We start from the raw sequence: 17,314 nt of genomic DNA, 5'->3' as shown, positions 1-17,314 counted from the left end.
CTGAGCTTTCTTATAATTTAACTTAAAAGAAAAACAACAGTTAAATGCATGATCTTGTGTTACGCAGTATTGGAAGCAACTTCTTTACTGAGTCCTGGGGTGAGAGGAGTTCTCTATAACACGTTGGTTTAATCTACCAATGTATGGATTGTATCTTAATAATTTTAACCTTTGATATCCTCATGCAAGTGACTGGGGGTCCAACCAATACACTGCATTGTAATATCATCCCAGGTCAGAAACCACATGAATCAACTGATCACTTTATTTTCCAGCCATTTTATATGTTTAAAAATGTGCATTTTGTTGTTATCATCTGTCTTGAGTTAAAATTCTAATGAATTAAATTGTAACTTGTATGTGGCCACAAATATATTTGATGTGTGAAAGCATGTAAATGAACAAAAAATGGATGATTTCTTCTTCACACTTCACTGGGTTAATTTCAGTCCCGTGTAGACAAAAATAACCATCCAACTGAAAATATAATTCCATGTCTTCAATATAATTTACTGATAGAGTCAAGGTACTGATTCTTGGTAACTAGTTTGTGCTCCTAAATCCCCCAAAATAGCAAAAACAAAAGAAAAAATGTATGTGCTTTCTTTATGCTGAGCCAAATTCTGCTCTTAATTTTCCCCAGTAGACCTCAAGTAAAAGTAATGGCGTTGAAACAAGGCAACTGGAAGCAGAATTTGGCACACTGTCTTTAACATACAAAACATGGTGTATCTGTATGTCCTGGTATTCTGTGTTTTGTAACATGACAATGTGTATATATATTGTATATAAAGTACTAAGATTTTTAAGTTCAATTTCCATTCTACACATTCATTTTCAGATCCACAATTTTGTACTGAAATCTTGGCAATGGCCCTGACCTTTTTGGTTTTTTACTGCTCTGTATGATCTCCTGTAATGTGGGTTACAGTTATCACTCCTGTATATATGTGCTTGCATGTGTGTGCATTGATAAATTCTCACTTTCAGGTTTCTGGAGTTTTCATTCCAACTACAGCTGGTACAATTGTGAACTCATCTTTCTGGCATGCTCCTCTGTGTCAGATTGCTGATTGCCAAAATGCTTGACCAAGTGTATAAAGTCCCCTGAGAAAAGCTGTCTCTATAACTGTGAAAGGGCATGCTCTGTGTAGGATGACTATGTACAGTATAAATCTATAAAATGTGAAAGTGTGTATAAATTTATCTGCCAAATACCTATCATACACGTAACAAATGCAAAGATATTTAATGTACATCAAATTAATAAAGGGGCATTTTTTGCTCCACTATATTCCAGTAAAGAGTTGTTCTTTGCAATGAATGTACACCAGGTGTACTGACAATTAAAGATGCGTTCTTTATTATAGCCACAAAATACTGAAAATAATTGCTTTGATTTAATCAGTATGGTACTTTTAACATATTTTTAGTGCTCTGTTGTTATGGCTATGAATGTATTTCATCTTTAGTGCCCATTATATATATCCTGTGATAGAAATCCAAGACAGCGTTAAAAGAAAACCTGGAACAAGTTACTAACGTGAAAGAAATGTAAGTCGATATAACAACGATACAAAATAAAAGTTACGTTTGTAGGAGGTGAAGATCCTCTGTATTCAGCCATCTGGGACCCATATTTTTATACTATATAATGGCACAAAAGGAAGTCTGGTCTTGTCACTACATAAACTGCACAATAGGGGTATGTGTTCATATAAAGGGCCCAGTCCTACCCTCTACTATGCACAGAGTAAATCACCAAAAGCTGTAATGATCTGTGCATTTGAAAGACTAACAGCAATTTAAACACTAAACTGTAGCTTCATAGGATCCTAGCAGCCACAAAATATTGGCACTTCAGAAACTCCATCTCATTTTTCCCTCTCTGCTGAAAGAGCCTGAAAAAGAGCAAAATTTGATCAAAAGTTTTGTTTGGTTTTGTTTTGGTTTTGTTTGTTTGCTTTTTATTGCTCTATTATTTATATTCTGGCATCTCAAATGGGTGGATCAGGAATAAATTTCCAACTATAAATTATTCCAAACAGATGCTGGAATAAACAAAGCATATGAACTGCTTCAGCTGTGTAGGCAATAGAGAAAAGTCAGACTGTAGGTGAATATATACATTTTCAGCTAAATCCGAGCACCTTCTTCAAGATCCAGCAGTTGAGGACATGTGGCTTTGGATAGTCCCATGGCAACCAAAGTTTATTCTGTTTGTGCCAGAGTAGGAATAATATTCTTCACTTATGAAGCAAGCCAAGTGTAATGTAGAGTTATTAATGAAGGTTTAAAATGCTCTTCATTGTAATGAATGCCTTGTCTTCATTTGAAAGGGTTTGCTGGTATAAATATACCAGGATAGTTATACTGGCCAACCAATCTATGGGAGAGTGGGCTTATATCACCAAAAGACTGCTTAAACCAGGTCCCCAAACAGAGTACTATGTACAGCAAAAGCACTTTTTTGCCAGTATAACTGTCTGCCCTAAGGCTTGTGCTAGCATAGCTGTGTCAATTAGCAGTAGGGGAAAAAATCACTCCCCTGGACCGGTACGCCTATGCCAGTAAAACTTTTAAATGTAGAGCAGCCTACCTTTCAGTACAACGTGTGAGAGATCCGGAAACTATACAATATGTAAGAGGAGGCTGCAGCATTTTGTGGCTTGGGATATAAAGTATTTCACACCAAACTGTAAGGCATGGCATGGACCATCCTCAGCATGCCTTTCACTCCACTGCCCTGCTAGCAATATTATTTATTATTGTTATTTTGTCACTTGGATTGTATGCCTACACCAAGGGTGGGCATGGAGCCCTACAGAAACAATAAAGGATCCACGGTCAGATTCTGAGCTCACTCCAGCCTAATGTGGCATAACCCATTCGGTTACTGACATTAAGATGGTTGTAAGTGGTCCCTGCCTCGTGTTGCTCATATTCTGCAGCTCTTGCTGCTTTCTTTGGAATCTAACGTCTTGGTAACAACAGTGAAAAGAAAATTTGCTTAAAGGTCCCACATAGGAGATACATCAGATTCACAACCCATATTGTGAATTGTAATAAATTGCAACTTATCCAGTAGAATCCTGGTCTTCTCACAAAAACCTACTTGGGCTTGAGATCATGCTATTTCCTGTTGTTGAAGTGGACCAAGTGAGCCAAGAAGGTATATGTGCAAGATGACTAGGGGAGATTCCTAAGAGTATATGACAGAGAGATCACCAATTATACTGAATTGGGATGGGCAACAGAGTGCAGGGAAGGAGCCCATCTACATCCATATCTGCAGCAGCTGAAACACTAAAACACCCAGGTGAGGGGACAACATATGTAGCCCTGACAATGCTCAGATTTACCAGTAATCCCAGTTTTTCACTGTTGTGCATGTCCTTCTCTTCAAAAAGGCAGGATTCAGCACTTAGTCAACGATTTTCATATATTCATAATGTAACACTGATATACAATATTTATTACATCATTAAATGCTGATAAAACAAGAATAGTTTTTAAGGATGTTTGTGCTGAGTTTGGATTGAAATTAATATTACTCCTACAGTCACTTAAAATGTTAAATACCTCATTAGTTTGGCTATATTATTCTGATTATATATATTGATCTGACCTCAGCTCACCCACTAGACTATAAAGGCTAATAGCTTTTCTATCTCAGAGTTTGGATTACAGGAAGGCAGTAACTGGATTATAATAATCCACAAGCCTGTGAATCACGAGTTTTGCAGTGACCAGCATTTCACCGTATTTACTTGCCTTTTTCTATATTAACTGTTCACCATTCAAACTTCATTAAACAAGAGAGAAAAAAAGGCCCCTTATCAAAGAACATGTCCTTGACACACACAAACAAGACAAAAGCCAATGAGGAGGCAAAGGGCCAACTCAGTCTCAGTGTTCTCTCTCTCTCTCCCGCTGCTTCTGCTTCTTGCATAGGGGACAGGAAACAGAGTTTGGCATCATGGAATGTACCCCGGACTGCAGTGGCAAGGGTAAGGCTTGCTCTCTCAGCCGATCCTGGAACAGAAAGGGCTCTGGCCCCTGAAACCTGCACACCTCCTGAAATACAAACCACTTAGCACACTTTTGGCTGCAGTATAAGTAATAATCCATATAGGCCAGGGCCATCCATATAGAGGCCCAGTTCTTCCACGCCACATCTGAGGCAGCAAATGCTCTTCTGATCGCCACTGCCCCTAAACTTGGAGGGCTCTCCAGGAGCAGTGGCTGAAACAATACGATCACTATGAGTGTATACAAGGATACCATGGGGGTGAGGTGTGGAGACGCCACTCCAACAGCAAATGGCCACTCCCCACTTTCTGTCTCTCTGGCCCATCCATGCCCCATCCATGAATCCTGATCTCCTCAGGTTACCCCTAGAGGGACTGCTCTGGGATTCAGAAAAAGGGATTCCTCTTTTGCTTTCCTCTGTACATAGAAACAGAGGGGAACACTTAGGCTGGGATTGTCAAAGCAAGTTAGGCAGCTAATTACAATAGAAATTCAATAGGAGCTGGGCAGCTAACGCCCTTAGCCCCCTTTGAAAAGCCCAGCCTTATTTATTTTATTTTAATTTATTTAACCTATGTGAAAGAAAAACTAAACATTCTTACAGAGAATAAAAATGTATTCCCCCCAGGTCCTGATTTCAAGCACATTCATGCAGCTTTCAAACTCCCTTGCCAGTGTCAGGCGGTTCAGAATTTAAAAGGCAAACAAACAACAAACTTTACTTTACAATCCAGCCTAGCTGGTGGACTTTATACAGAGTAGAAATCTGATAAAGCTGTGAGTGATTCACCCGCAGCTGGGTGGAGCCAATAGGAGACGCTTAGAGTGACTGATGCTCTTTTACCACTAGGTGACTCTACCTGAAATAGGTTCCAACCCTGTGCTAAGTTTGTAACACTGGAAGAGAATGGGGGAGGGCATCATTGTTTAGATTGCTCATAGAGCATTTTAAAGGAAGTAATATTTATGCAGTTTAGGGAATTTTATTTTAGGTTGTTGTGTTTTAATATAGATATATTTGCTGTTTGGTAGCTTGGTGGACTTTTTTCTTTCTTTCCATCCCCTTTGTTTCCTGGTAACAGGAGTTACAGATAACAGAAACTAAAAAAAAAAGAGGATAACTTTAAATGGAAAAATTAATATAATTGTCAAAAAAATGCAAGCTCACGGTAGCATAGACTCACCACCATGTCTCCTGAAACCCCAAATGCACGAGAAACTTGTTTATTGCTGAGACATCACTGATGTGACAATATTCACGTATCAGACTTTTTTATTAGAATTACAATGGGATTCCATTATGCAAAAAAAGACACAAAGAGTACAATGGCCTATTGCCTATTGTTTGTAAAGATATAGAAAAGGGTCCAAGTAACAATATAATCCTGTTACTATTCTTTAGCTGGAAAGGTAAATGTAGTAATGGTGAGTGTAAGCCATAATTTGCCCAGCCATCCCTTTTCTGTTTGCGGGACCCAGGGCAGGTTGCAGTTCCAAGATCAGGCAACTAAGTTTTATGGTGCTAAAATTAGGTGGCTGAATGCATGCACATAATAGTTCAGCACTGGACTCTTAGGATATGTGGCACTTTACTCCCAATAGCAAACTTTTGGATTTGAATGGCAAAGCCAACCCAGGACCATTGATTAACCAGAAATCACACCAACATTAGCACCAGGGTGGAGAATGAAGGAGTTGGGGGGAGCAGGTGGTGTTCTCGACCATTCTTCCAGTTTAGGCTAAGGATCCAGGCAGCGCCACATGCATTCTAACAATGAATTTATGGCTGCACAGATGGTGTCAACATGAGGGCTTTGGCTTCTTCAACTATGGGATGCTGTTCTGGGAAGGAGGGCTGCTGGGAAGAGATTGGGTCCACCTGACCAATCTAGTAAGGAGGATTTTAACTTAATTCAAAGGTGGCAGTTGACAAAAATACATAGGTAAGTATAAAACCTGGTGACCTTAACAGAGGGATAAATGTTGGGAGGGAAGTGGAAAATTACAGTAGCGTCACAGGAATAATAAGAGGGATACCGGGGGAAGGGGGGGGGAGATACACTCAACATCTTAGAGGTTGCAGCAGGGCAGTTACCCCGCTTTGGTGGAGGAAGGCTGGGCTGATTGGGGAGGCAGCCACAGCTGGGGTCACGCCCCAATCAGGCCAAACCTGGCTCTGTTATAAGGGCTCAGGGAGGAGCTAGGTTAGTCTCTCTAGCTGTGGAGACAGAGAAGGACCTAGCTGCCTGGGAATAGGGTACCTGGGGCAGAGCAGTGCTGGGGAACTCCAGCCTGGCAACCCACCTGGCTGAGGACATGATAAAGGCCTATGTGGGTATTAGGGCTGGGTGGTGCAGCCTGGGGTTAGGCAGAGGCTGCTGGTCCAACTTGCTTGCCAATGATGAGTGGCCATGACTGACTGCAGTTTGCCCCAGTGAGGGGGGGCTAGATGATGACTGGCAGTAGCTGTGAGGCCAGGTGGGTGTAGAGGGTTTGGGGGGGTCCCCTAGGAGGCGACACCCAGAGTGTGGGGGTACTGCTAGGGCAGAACCCTGAGGTAAAGGGCACTGGGGGCTGGAAGGGATATGGGAGGGGGGGCTGTATGCAGGTGAGTCACTGGCCACCAGGAGGTGTTCAGAGTGCTGGATGAGCTAATTCCCAGTATGACCAGCAGGAGGGGATGCACTGGTGATTCCATGCTTTGCTACAGATGTCTATACACAAACGCAAGGAGTATGAACCAGGAAGAACTGGAAGTATTATTACATGATGACCTGATTTGCATCACTGAGACTTGGTGGGATAAACCTCATGACTAAACTATTGGTATTGCTTGCTCAGGAAGGACAAACGGGGGGGTGGGGGGAGGCATTCCATTATACACCAAGACTATATACACTTGTTCTGAGGTCCAGAAGGAGGTAATAGAGCAGTTGAAAGTCTTTGGGGGAAAGATAAAAGGTGAAAAAACAGGGGCACTGTCATAGTAGGAGTCTACTATAAATGACCAAGTCAGGAGGAGGAGGTGGATGAGGCATTTCTAGAACAAATAACAAAAATGTCCAAAACACAAGACCTGAAAGTAATGAGGGAAAAGTAATGTGGCAAAACACAAAAATGTCCAGTAAGTTATTGGAATGTACTGGGGGCAACTTTTTGTTTCAGAAGGTGGAGGAAATAACTAGGGGGAAGCCATTTCAGACTTGATTCTGATAACAGGGAGGAGTAGGTTATGAATCTGAAGGCTGAAGACAATTTGGATGCCAATGATCATGAAATGATAGATGTCATTATTCTAAGGAAAGGAAGGCGTGAGAGCAGCAGAATGAGGAAAGTGGACTTCTAAAAAGCAGACTTTAACAAACTCAGAGAACTGATAGCTAAGGTCTCATGAGAAAAAATCTAAAGGAAATAAGAGTTCAGGAGAGCTGGCAGTTTCTCACAGAGACAATATTAAAGACGTACCTGTAAACTCTCCCGATCAGAAGGAAAGCTAGGAGGAACAGAAAATGGCCGATATAGCTCCATCTGTTCTTTAATGATGTGAGAATCTAAAAGGAATCCTACAAAATGTGGACACATGGACAAATTGCTAAGGAGGAGCACAAAAGAACAGCACAAACGTGTAGGGTCATAATCAGAAAAGCTAAGGCACAAAATAAATCCCACGTACCAACGGACATAAAAGGTAACAAGAAGAATTCTATTAATACATTAAGAGCAAGAGAAGGAAGGTGTAGATCCTCTCATAGGCGCCGACTTCCCCTTTACCTGGGGGGTGCTCAACAACCCCCACTGCACTCCACCCCTTCCCCCAAACTCCCACCCTGCCTCTTTCTGCCCCCTCCCCCAAGTGTGCCCCGTCCCTGCTCCTCCCCCTCTCTCCCGGAGCCAACCTGCATGCTGTGAAACTGCTGTTCACGGTGGGCAGGAAGTGCTGAAAGGGATGGGAGGAGTGATCAGTGCGGCTGTCGGCGGGAGAGAGGCAAGGGGGGAAGCTTGGCTGCCGGTGGGTGCTGAGCACCCACTAATTTTTCTCCATGGATGCTCCAGCCCTGGAGCACCCATGGATTCGGCGCTTATGGGTCCTCTATTTAGCAGGAAAGGAGAGCTAATAATGGACAACATCAAGAAAGATATTTAAAGTCTATTTTGCTTCAGTTGTCACTAAAAAGGTAAATTGTAACCAGATACTTAATACAATTAATATTAACAACAAAGGGGAAGGAATGCAAATCAAAATTGGGGAAGACCAGGTTAAAGAATATTTAGATACGTTTGATATATCAGCAGGGCCTGATGAAATTCATCTGAGGTTTAAAGACCTATCTGAAGCAATTTCAGAACTATTAGCGAATATCTTCAGGAACTCATGGAAGGTAGGTGAGGTCCCAGAGGACTGGAGAAGGGCAAACATAGTACCTATCTTTAAACTGGGGAACAAAGAGGATCTGGGGAATTATAGACCAGACAGCCTAACTTTGATACCTGGAGAGATACAGAAATAAATTATTAAATAATCGGTTTGTAAGCACCTAGAGGATAACAGGGTTATAAGGAATACTCAGCATAGGTTTGTCAAGAACAAATCATGCCAAACCAACTTAATTTCCTTCTTTGGCAGGGTTTCTGGATGGGGGGAAGCTATAGACATGATATAACTTAATTTTAGTAAGGCTTTTGACACAGTCCCATAAGACATTCTAAGCAAGCTAGGGAAATGTGGTCTAGGTGAAATTACTGAGGTGGGTGCAAAAATGGTTGAAAGACAGAGTAGTTATCAAAGGTTTGCTGTCAAACTGGGAAGGCCTATCTAGTGGGGTCCCACGAACAGCTATCCTGGGTCCAGTACTAGTCAATATTTCTATAAATGACTTGGCTAATGAAGTGAAGAGTGTGCTTTTAAAGGTTGCAGATGACACCAAGCTGGGAGAGGTTGCTAACAGTTTGGAGGACAGGATTAGAATTCAAAATGACCTTTACAAATTGGAGAAGTAGTCAGAAATAAAGATGAAATTCAGTAGAAACAATTGTGAAGTACTAGTCTTAGGAAGGAAAAATCAGCTACAAAATGGAGAATAACTCACTAGACAGTAGGACTGTGGAAAAGGATCTGGGTGTTATAGCAGAGCACAAATTGATAATGAATCAGCAATGTGATAAAGCTGCGAAAAAAGGTGATAACATTCTAGCCCAAGGCTAAAGCAGGGGGCTGCAGTGAGGTGAGGCTGCAGTCGTGCTCCCTGTACAAGGGAGAGAGTAGGAGCCTGAGCAAGGCACAGTAGGAAGCAGTCCAGGGAGGGAGCAGTAAGGTCTGAGAGGGATAGACCTGAACTGCAGGTTCCAGGGTCCCCAGATTGGAACCCGGTGTAGAGAGAGGTCCTGGGTTTCCCCACCAACCAGTGCAATAGTGCTGCAGTCAGCACAGAGGAGATGGCAACTGCCTGAGACTTTGAGGAAGCAGACTCTGATCTGATTATAACCCAGCAGGGCTGGAGGACTAAGTCACAAAGGAGAGGCACTGCAGCTCCTGATGAGTAATAGAGGGGCCTCAGTGCGAGTGACAGAGGCAACAGGCTGAGTGACGGCCGGGTGGAATGTGGAAAGTGGGAAGTTAATTCCCCAGATGACCCATGAGGAGGTGCTACCAAGTGGTGAGTAGCAGACCCCGTGACAGGCCCAGAACATGGCCATGATTGCTGCTATAGAAAACCAGGTGCAAGAGAACATAACACTAGAGTTGAAGGATTGAACTAATTTCAAAGATTTTTCTTCTGTACAGAAGGAGGAGCAAGTTGTCCATCAAATTGAACTTATTGGGAGTAATCTGCATCTTATCCACCAGTTTGATTTATGTATCTTAATTAGATTAACCATTTAATTTCTTGTAACAAATTACATCAGAGCCTTTCCAGAGTAATCCCCGATCCTGCAAACAGTTAAACATGTGTGTAACTTTACTCACATGAGCAGCTCCATAGAAGTCAGTGGTATTAGTTACAAGTGCAACGTTACTCACGTGCATAAGTGTTTGCAGGATCAGGGCCTATTGTAGCAAGTAGGGTACAATAGGCAGGATCAGGGCCTATTGTAGCAGGCCAGATCTAATATCCTTTAAAGTCAGTGCAAGGCCTGGATGCTGGATGGAACTCTTGGTGTGCTTATGGTAACTATGTAGGTTATGGTTATAAAGAAATTAAAACAGTGATTGTACATCACTGTAATCAATTTTCAAAGCAAAAGGTTCTAACCCACATTTTAAAGGCAAATCAGTGGCAAATTGCCAGGTTTAAAAAAAAATCAAAGCAACCACTGAATTACAGCAGCACAAAATATGTTTTTTAAAATCCTCAATAGAACTATCAATGCCAAATAATAAGTTTGTCTATGTGCCTGTTGTATCTGAAACCTAAGAAAATGTACTAGTTTATTCTACGTTAGTTCTCAAAATGTACCTCATGGACACCCTCTTGCTGGAGCACTAACAAAATTCCAAACACTGCCCATGACACAAGTGCTTTTTTAATTACACCAGGTCATTATTACACATTGCCTTTGGTCTCTGGCAATATCAGATTATTGGAAGTAAACAGATTCACTTATGTATAGCACAGTGCAATTTGCTGTCTGATCACCAGGGGGCATAGGGAAATACAGAAAAAAGTAGAACAGGAGTACTTGTGGCACCTTAGAGACTAACAAATTTATTAGAGCATAAGCTTTCGTGGACTACAGCCCACTTCTTCGGATGCATATAGAATGGAACATATATTGAGGAGATATATATACACACATACAGAGAGCATAAACAGGTGGGAGTTGTCTTACCAACTCTGAGAGGCCAATTAATTAAGAGAAAAAAAAAAAAAAAAAAAAAAAAAACTTTTGAAGTGATAATCAAGCTAGGCCAGTACAGACAGTTTGATAATAGGTGTGAGAGTACTTACAAGGGGAGATAGAGTCAATGTCTGTAATGGCTCAGCCATTCCCAGTCCTTATTCAAACCGGAGTTGATTGTGTCTAGTTTGCATATCAATTCTAGCTCTGCAGTCTCTCTTTGGAGTCTGTTTTTGAAGTTTTTCTGTTGTAATATAGCCACCCGCAGGTCTGTCAGATGGACATCATACCAAAAGGACTAAAGGTAAAAAATCCATTACAATCTACATATCACACAGACTATGCTGAGAGACTGTGTCACACACTCTCAAAGAAACTGCGAAACCACCTGATCAGCATCCTATACAGCAAACAGGGAAAGATTAAGAATGAGCTCTCAGAACTGGATACTCTCATAAGAAACCAACCTTCCACACAAACTTCCTCGTGGATAGACTTTACAAAAACTAGACAAGCCATTTACAAAAAACAGTTTTGAGTTTAAAAGCAATATGAGCTCTCCAGCTTTAGGGTTGCCTACACATGTCCTTTGTGCTGAGTCATGAATTCCCGGTCACTGCTCTGTGCAGCACCGCAGCTGCCTGAGAGACAGCCTAGCTGGGGATGTGTGGCAGTCTGCCCCCCTCTCCCATTACCATCACACCCCCCACACACACCCCAACCCGGCTGCAGGGACAGGGGCTGAGTGAGCTGGAAATGTCCCAGGGGAAGAGGGGACTCCAGCTCACTCAGCCCCTGTCCTTGGCAGCTGGGCTCAGGTGGGTGGACGAGCTGCCACCTCCCCAGCCAGGCTCTCTCAGGCAGCTGCTGTGCTGCACAGAGCAGCAACCCGGAGTGTCCGGTGAGAGAAGTGGCTGGTCCCACCACCCTTTCAGCTCCTCACCCAGGCCTGGCTGCCAAGGACAGGGGCCGAGCATGCTGGGGGCAGGCACAGAGGAAGGAGGACAGAGCCCATCTCCCTCTGCCCCAGCAGGCCAAACAGAAATCGAGGAGGGGGGCACTTGATTCCACATGCCCCCCTACGTGCGAAGTCATATACTTAGCTGTTCTGTGATCTAGGCCAGTGGTCTCCAAACTTTTTTCATCAAGCACCTCTATCATTAAAAAAAAAAATTGAGCATGCACCCCCTGTCGCGCCGGCTCTACCATTTTTGCCGAAGCGCCAAAAAAAGTGCTCCTCCTGCCACGCACCCCCCTTTGGAGACCACTGATCTTGGCTACTGATCAGCTCCCATGTGGAATTTAATGTGTTGGTTTTAACCTGAAAAGGCCTTAATGGTTTGGGACTTGGTTATCTGAGCAACCACCTCTCTCCCCGTCCAATACCATCATAATTGCTTATAGAAGACACACTTTTGCTGAAGCCACCTGGACTTAAGTGGGAGGATGGTGCTGACAGTGTGTTCTCTGTGAAGGGTCATGGACTCTGGAAACTTCCTTTCTCCTTTGGCTTCCCAGAGTCTGGATTTGGGATATGCTGTAAAGCCCATCTCTTTTCTCAGCCCCTGGGGAGAAGGTAAACTGAGGGATAGAGTAGGCAAGGTCTGCTGAAGGGCCTGATCTAACTCCCATTGAAGACTTTGGACACACTTGAGTGGGACTGATTCTCCTCTCTTACACCATTGAAAATCAGGAGGAGCTGTACAAGTTAATGGAGCTACCCCAATGCAAAACTGGTGTAAGCAAGAGAGATCGGAATCGGGCTGAACTGAAGTCAATGGGAGTTGGATCAGGTCTACTATGTGGGGTAACTTATTGCATTCATTTGGCATGAAGGCAGTTAGGTTTGGCTTTTATACAATACGGTTTCAATTTTGCAAAGTGCCTACAGCATCGGTTCCCCAACTTTACTGGTTCACTTACCACCTTTTTAAAGGGCTGACGTTTGAAGGACGTCATGCAAATTTCTCTCTTTTGTGCCACATTTATTTTAGGCCTTAATAGGCTTAATTTTCATATTTACATACTCTATAGTAAAATGCCCCAGGAAACCTAAAATGTTTGCTCATAACTAGTGTAGAACTGGAAATCAAGAATTCCATTTCACAAAAAGGTTTGAGGGTTAAACATTTGGTTTTGTTCCAATGTGGAACAAAGCCAAGACCTTTTTTTGAAATATTTCACCAAAAAGAATTAGAGAGAGACCTATCCCAGAATAGCCAAGCCCAGGAGCAAGGGCACACACCTGGGATGTGGGAGAGTCAGGTTCCTGTCCCTGCTCCGGGCATCATGCGGCTTCAGTGCCAGGGGACCTCTTGCTTCTCAGCAGATCTATTTCCCCCCACCCCGAGCAGGGCCCCTAGATGCCTGCACTGCTGGGGAAACTGCACAGTGGCTCCCCCTGCTGGGAAGAGAATCAAATTCAGCCAGCTGCTCTCCGGCTGAAGAGCCAGATGGCTTTCTTTAGTCCTGCCAGGCTTTTATCCACTGGACCCATCCAACCCCCTCAACTTCCTGGAGGGAATTCATCATGTAGCCCCCTGCCTCTCAGCTCTGCAATGGCCAGGCTACAGCCTCAGTAGGGCAGAGGGAGCTCCTGCTCTTCAGTTGCTTCCTGTTTGGGGCTCTTTGATCTTGGGGGTCACTGGGGCTGCAGGTTTTGCAGTCAATCTGAATGGCCCTGTATGCCTGTGTCTCTTCAGACAAGAGACGCTCTGGTGGCATGACACAAAACTTTGTGAGTTTGCCTGAGTAGCTCGAGGTGTGCAATAATAACCCCATTATTTCTTGATCTACCTTCAGTGGACACAGAGATCACCATTTTCTTTATAACAGCCCTTAACATATTTGAAGACTGTTAGCAGGTGTCCCCCCTCTCCTCCAAGTCTTCTTTCTCAAGACTAAACATACCCAGTTTTTCAACCTTTCTTTATAGGACAGGTTTTATAAATCTTTTGTCATTTTTGTTGCTCTCCTCTGGGGACACTCTAATTTAGCCACATCTTTCCTGAAGTGTGGTGCCCAGAACTAGATGCAGTATTCCAGCTGAGGCCTCACCAGTTCCAAGTAGAATGGGACAATTATCTGCTGTCTAACATATGACACTCCTGTGAATACACCCCAGAATTATATTAGCCTTTTTTGCGACTTTGCTGACTCCTAGGGTTTGTCCACACAGCAGTGTAAGCCCAGGGTTTGAACTCAAGCTGAAGCCTCGCCCCACTTCTGTCTAAACACAAATCACACCAATCCAGCGTCCTAGGATCCCATGGGGGTGGAAGGTCCATGCCTGAGTCAAGCTGGGACCTAGGGTTCAAGCCCTATTACTCTGCAGTGTAGACACAGCCCCACTAGACTTGTGCTCTGGGAGTCTGCCAAAGTATCCCATAGTCTGACTTTTTGTCCTTTGGACTATCCAGTTTTGGTGAGCAGTCAAGTTTTTCCACTCTGCATCATGAACTAAGAGCTAGACCAACCAGTTTGGGAGGACATTGAATCTGGGATAAGGGTGGTTGGACTTGGCCTCACCTAATGCAGCGTAGACACTAGAGCCCCAGGCTGGGTGTCGCAGTTCAACAATCCCTAACATGGGGTTACAAATAAGTGTAGATGCTCAAGCCCTAGGTCAGGGGTTCTCAAACTGGGGGTTGAGACCCCTCAGGAAGGTCACAAGGTGATTACATGGGGGGGGTCGCGAGCTGTCAACCTCCACCCCAAACCCTACTTGCCTCCAGCATTTATAATGGTGTTAAATATATAAAAAAGTGTTTTTAATTTATAAAGGAGGGGGTCGCATTCAGAGGCTTGCTATGTGAAAGGGGTCACCAGTAAAAAAGTTTGAAAGCCACTGCCCTAGGTTAACAAAGCCAGATTCTGCTAACTCTACTTCAACTAACCCTGGGTTTACATTGCAGTGTAGACAAATCCATAGCCAATTTGTGATCCATTATAGCCCTCAGATCCTTTTCAGCAGTACTACTGCCTGCCTAGTTATTCCCCATTTTGTATCACTACAGCTGATTTTTTTCCCCATCCTAAATGAAGTACTTTAACTTGTCTCTATTGAATTTCATCTTGTTGATTTCAAACCAATTCTCTAAATTTCAAGGTTGATTAGAATTATAATCTGGTCCTCCAAAGTGCTTGCAACCCCTTCCAGATTGGTGCCATGTGCAAATTTTATAAGCGTAATCTCTATTCCATTAGCCAAGTAATTAATTAAAATATTAAATAGTACCAGACCCAAGACAGACCCCTATGGGATCCCACTAGATCCATCCTCTCAGTTTGACAGTAAACCATAATTACTCTCTGAGTACGATCTGTCAACCAGTTCTGCACCTACATAAAAGTAATTTAATCTAGACCATATTGCCCTAGCTTGCTTATGAGAATGTCATGTGGGACTGTATCAAAACGCTTTCTAAAATCAAGATACATCACCTCTACAGCTTCCCCTCTATCCACTAGGTCAGTAACCCTGTCAAAGAAGGAAATTAGGTTGGTTTGGCATGATTTGTTGCTGACTATTCCTTATAACCCTGTTATCCTCTAGGTGCTTACAAACGGAATGTTTAATAATTTGTTCCAGTATCTTTCCAGGTATGGAAGTTAGGCTGATTGGTCTATAATTCCCTGGGTCCTCTTTCTTCCCCTTTTTAAAGATAGGTACTATCTTCTCCAGTCCTCCATGAGATGTCAAAGATAATTGCTAACAGTTCCATGATTGCTTCAGCTAGTTCTTTAAATACCCTAGGATGAATTTCATCAGGCCCTGACAACTTGAATACATCTAATTTATTTAAATATTCTTTCTCTATTTTGGCTTGTATTTCTTCCCTCTTGTTGATATTAATTGAACAGGAGAGTATTCAAGATGAATACTCTGATGAGTCAGCCTTAACCATAGATCAATAGTAGAATTTTTAATGTTTTGTAAGATGCTTCCCCATTGGCTGGGGTTCCAGGATACAAGCAAATCCTTGCCTGCATCAGGTCTGGAACAATCTAAATTAGGGAGGTTCATTTGGCCAGGAAGTTGTCACAGGCTGCAACCTATGGAGCTCTCTCCACATAGAACCATAGTGTCAGAAGGGACTGCAAGGATCATCTAGTCTAACCCTATGCCAAGACACAGAATTTGCTGGGTCTAAACTATCCAAGAAAGATGGCTATCCAGCCTCCTTTTGGAAACCTCTATTGAAGGAGCTTCCACAACCTCCCTGGGCAGTGTGTTCCACTGTCCTACTGTTCTTACAGTTAGGAAGTTTTCCCTGAGATTTAATCTAAATCTGCTCTGCTGGAGTTTGAACCCATTGCCCTTGTCTGCCCTCTGTGGCAAGAGAGAACAACTTTTCTCCATCTTTTTTATGGCAGCCTTTCAAGTATTTGAAGACTGCTATCATGTCCCACCCCCCCATCTCCTCTTTTCCAAACTAAACATGCCCAATTCCTTCTGCCTTTGCTCTCATATGGCTTGCATTCCATCCTTTTGAACATCTTTGTCACTTGCCTCTGGATCCTTTCCAGTTTCACTACATCCTTTCTATACATTGGTGACCAAAATTGGACACAGTCCAATCAGACTACAGCTGAGGCCTAACCAGTGCCAAGTAGCGCACTAGTGTCACCTCCCATGACTTGCATGCTATGCCTCTGTTAAAGAAATCTGAAATTGCATTTGCTTTTTTGGAAACACATCGGATTGTTGACTCATGTCGAGGTTGTGATCCACCACAACTGCCAGATCCTTCTCAGCAGTGCTGTATTTGTGCATTTGTTTTTTCTTCCCTAAGTGTAGCACTTTACATTTGTTTTAGTTTAATTTCATTTTGTGGTCTATAGCCCAGTTCTCCAATGTATCAATATCCCTTTGAATTCCAGCTCTATCCTCTAAAGTGTTGGCAACTCCCTCCAGCTGTGTCTCATCTGCAAATCTGATCACTGCTCTGTATTCCTACATCCAGATCATTAATAAAGATGTTAAATAACACTGGACCCAAAACAGATCCCTGTGGAACCCCACTTGAGACCTCCCTCCAATCTGACATCATTCCTTTAATAGATACTCTTTGCAGTTGTTTAATCAATTATGTATCAACTTAATGGTAGTTCTGCCAATCCTGCATTTCTCCAGCTTACTTATCAGAATGTCATTTGGGACTGTGTCAAAAGCCTTGCTGAAGCCCAGGTATATTATGTCCACTGCATTCTTCCTATCCACCAAACCAGTTATCCTGTCAAAGAAGGAAGTCAAGCTGGCTTGACATAATTTGTTCTTAGTAAATCCATGCTGGCTGCTAGTGATTACCCCTTTATCCTCCAGGTATTCACAAACTGAATGTTTTATACACTGCTTTACTAGTTTTCCAGGTATCGAGGTCAGGCTGACTGTTCTATAGCTCCCCTATTATTGCCAGTGACTCCGAGATTTCTTCAGGTATTT

Source organism: Trachemys scripta, chromosome 6 (assembly GCF_013100865.1).
Source record: "Trachemys scripta elegans isolate TJP31775 chromosome 6, CAS_Tse_1.0, whole genome shotgun sequence".
NCBI lineage: Eukaryota > Metazoa > Chordata > Testudines > Emydidae > Trachemys > Trachemys scripta.
This window is presented reverse-complemented; position numbering follows the sequence as displayed.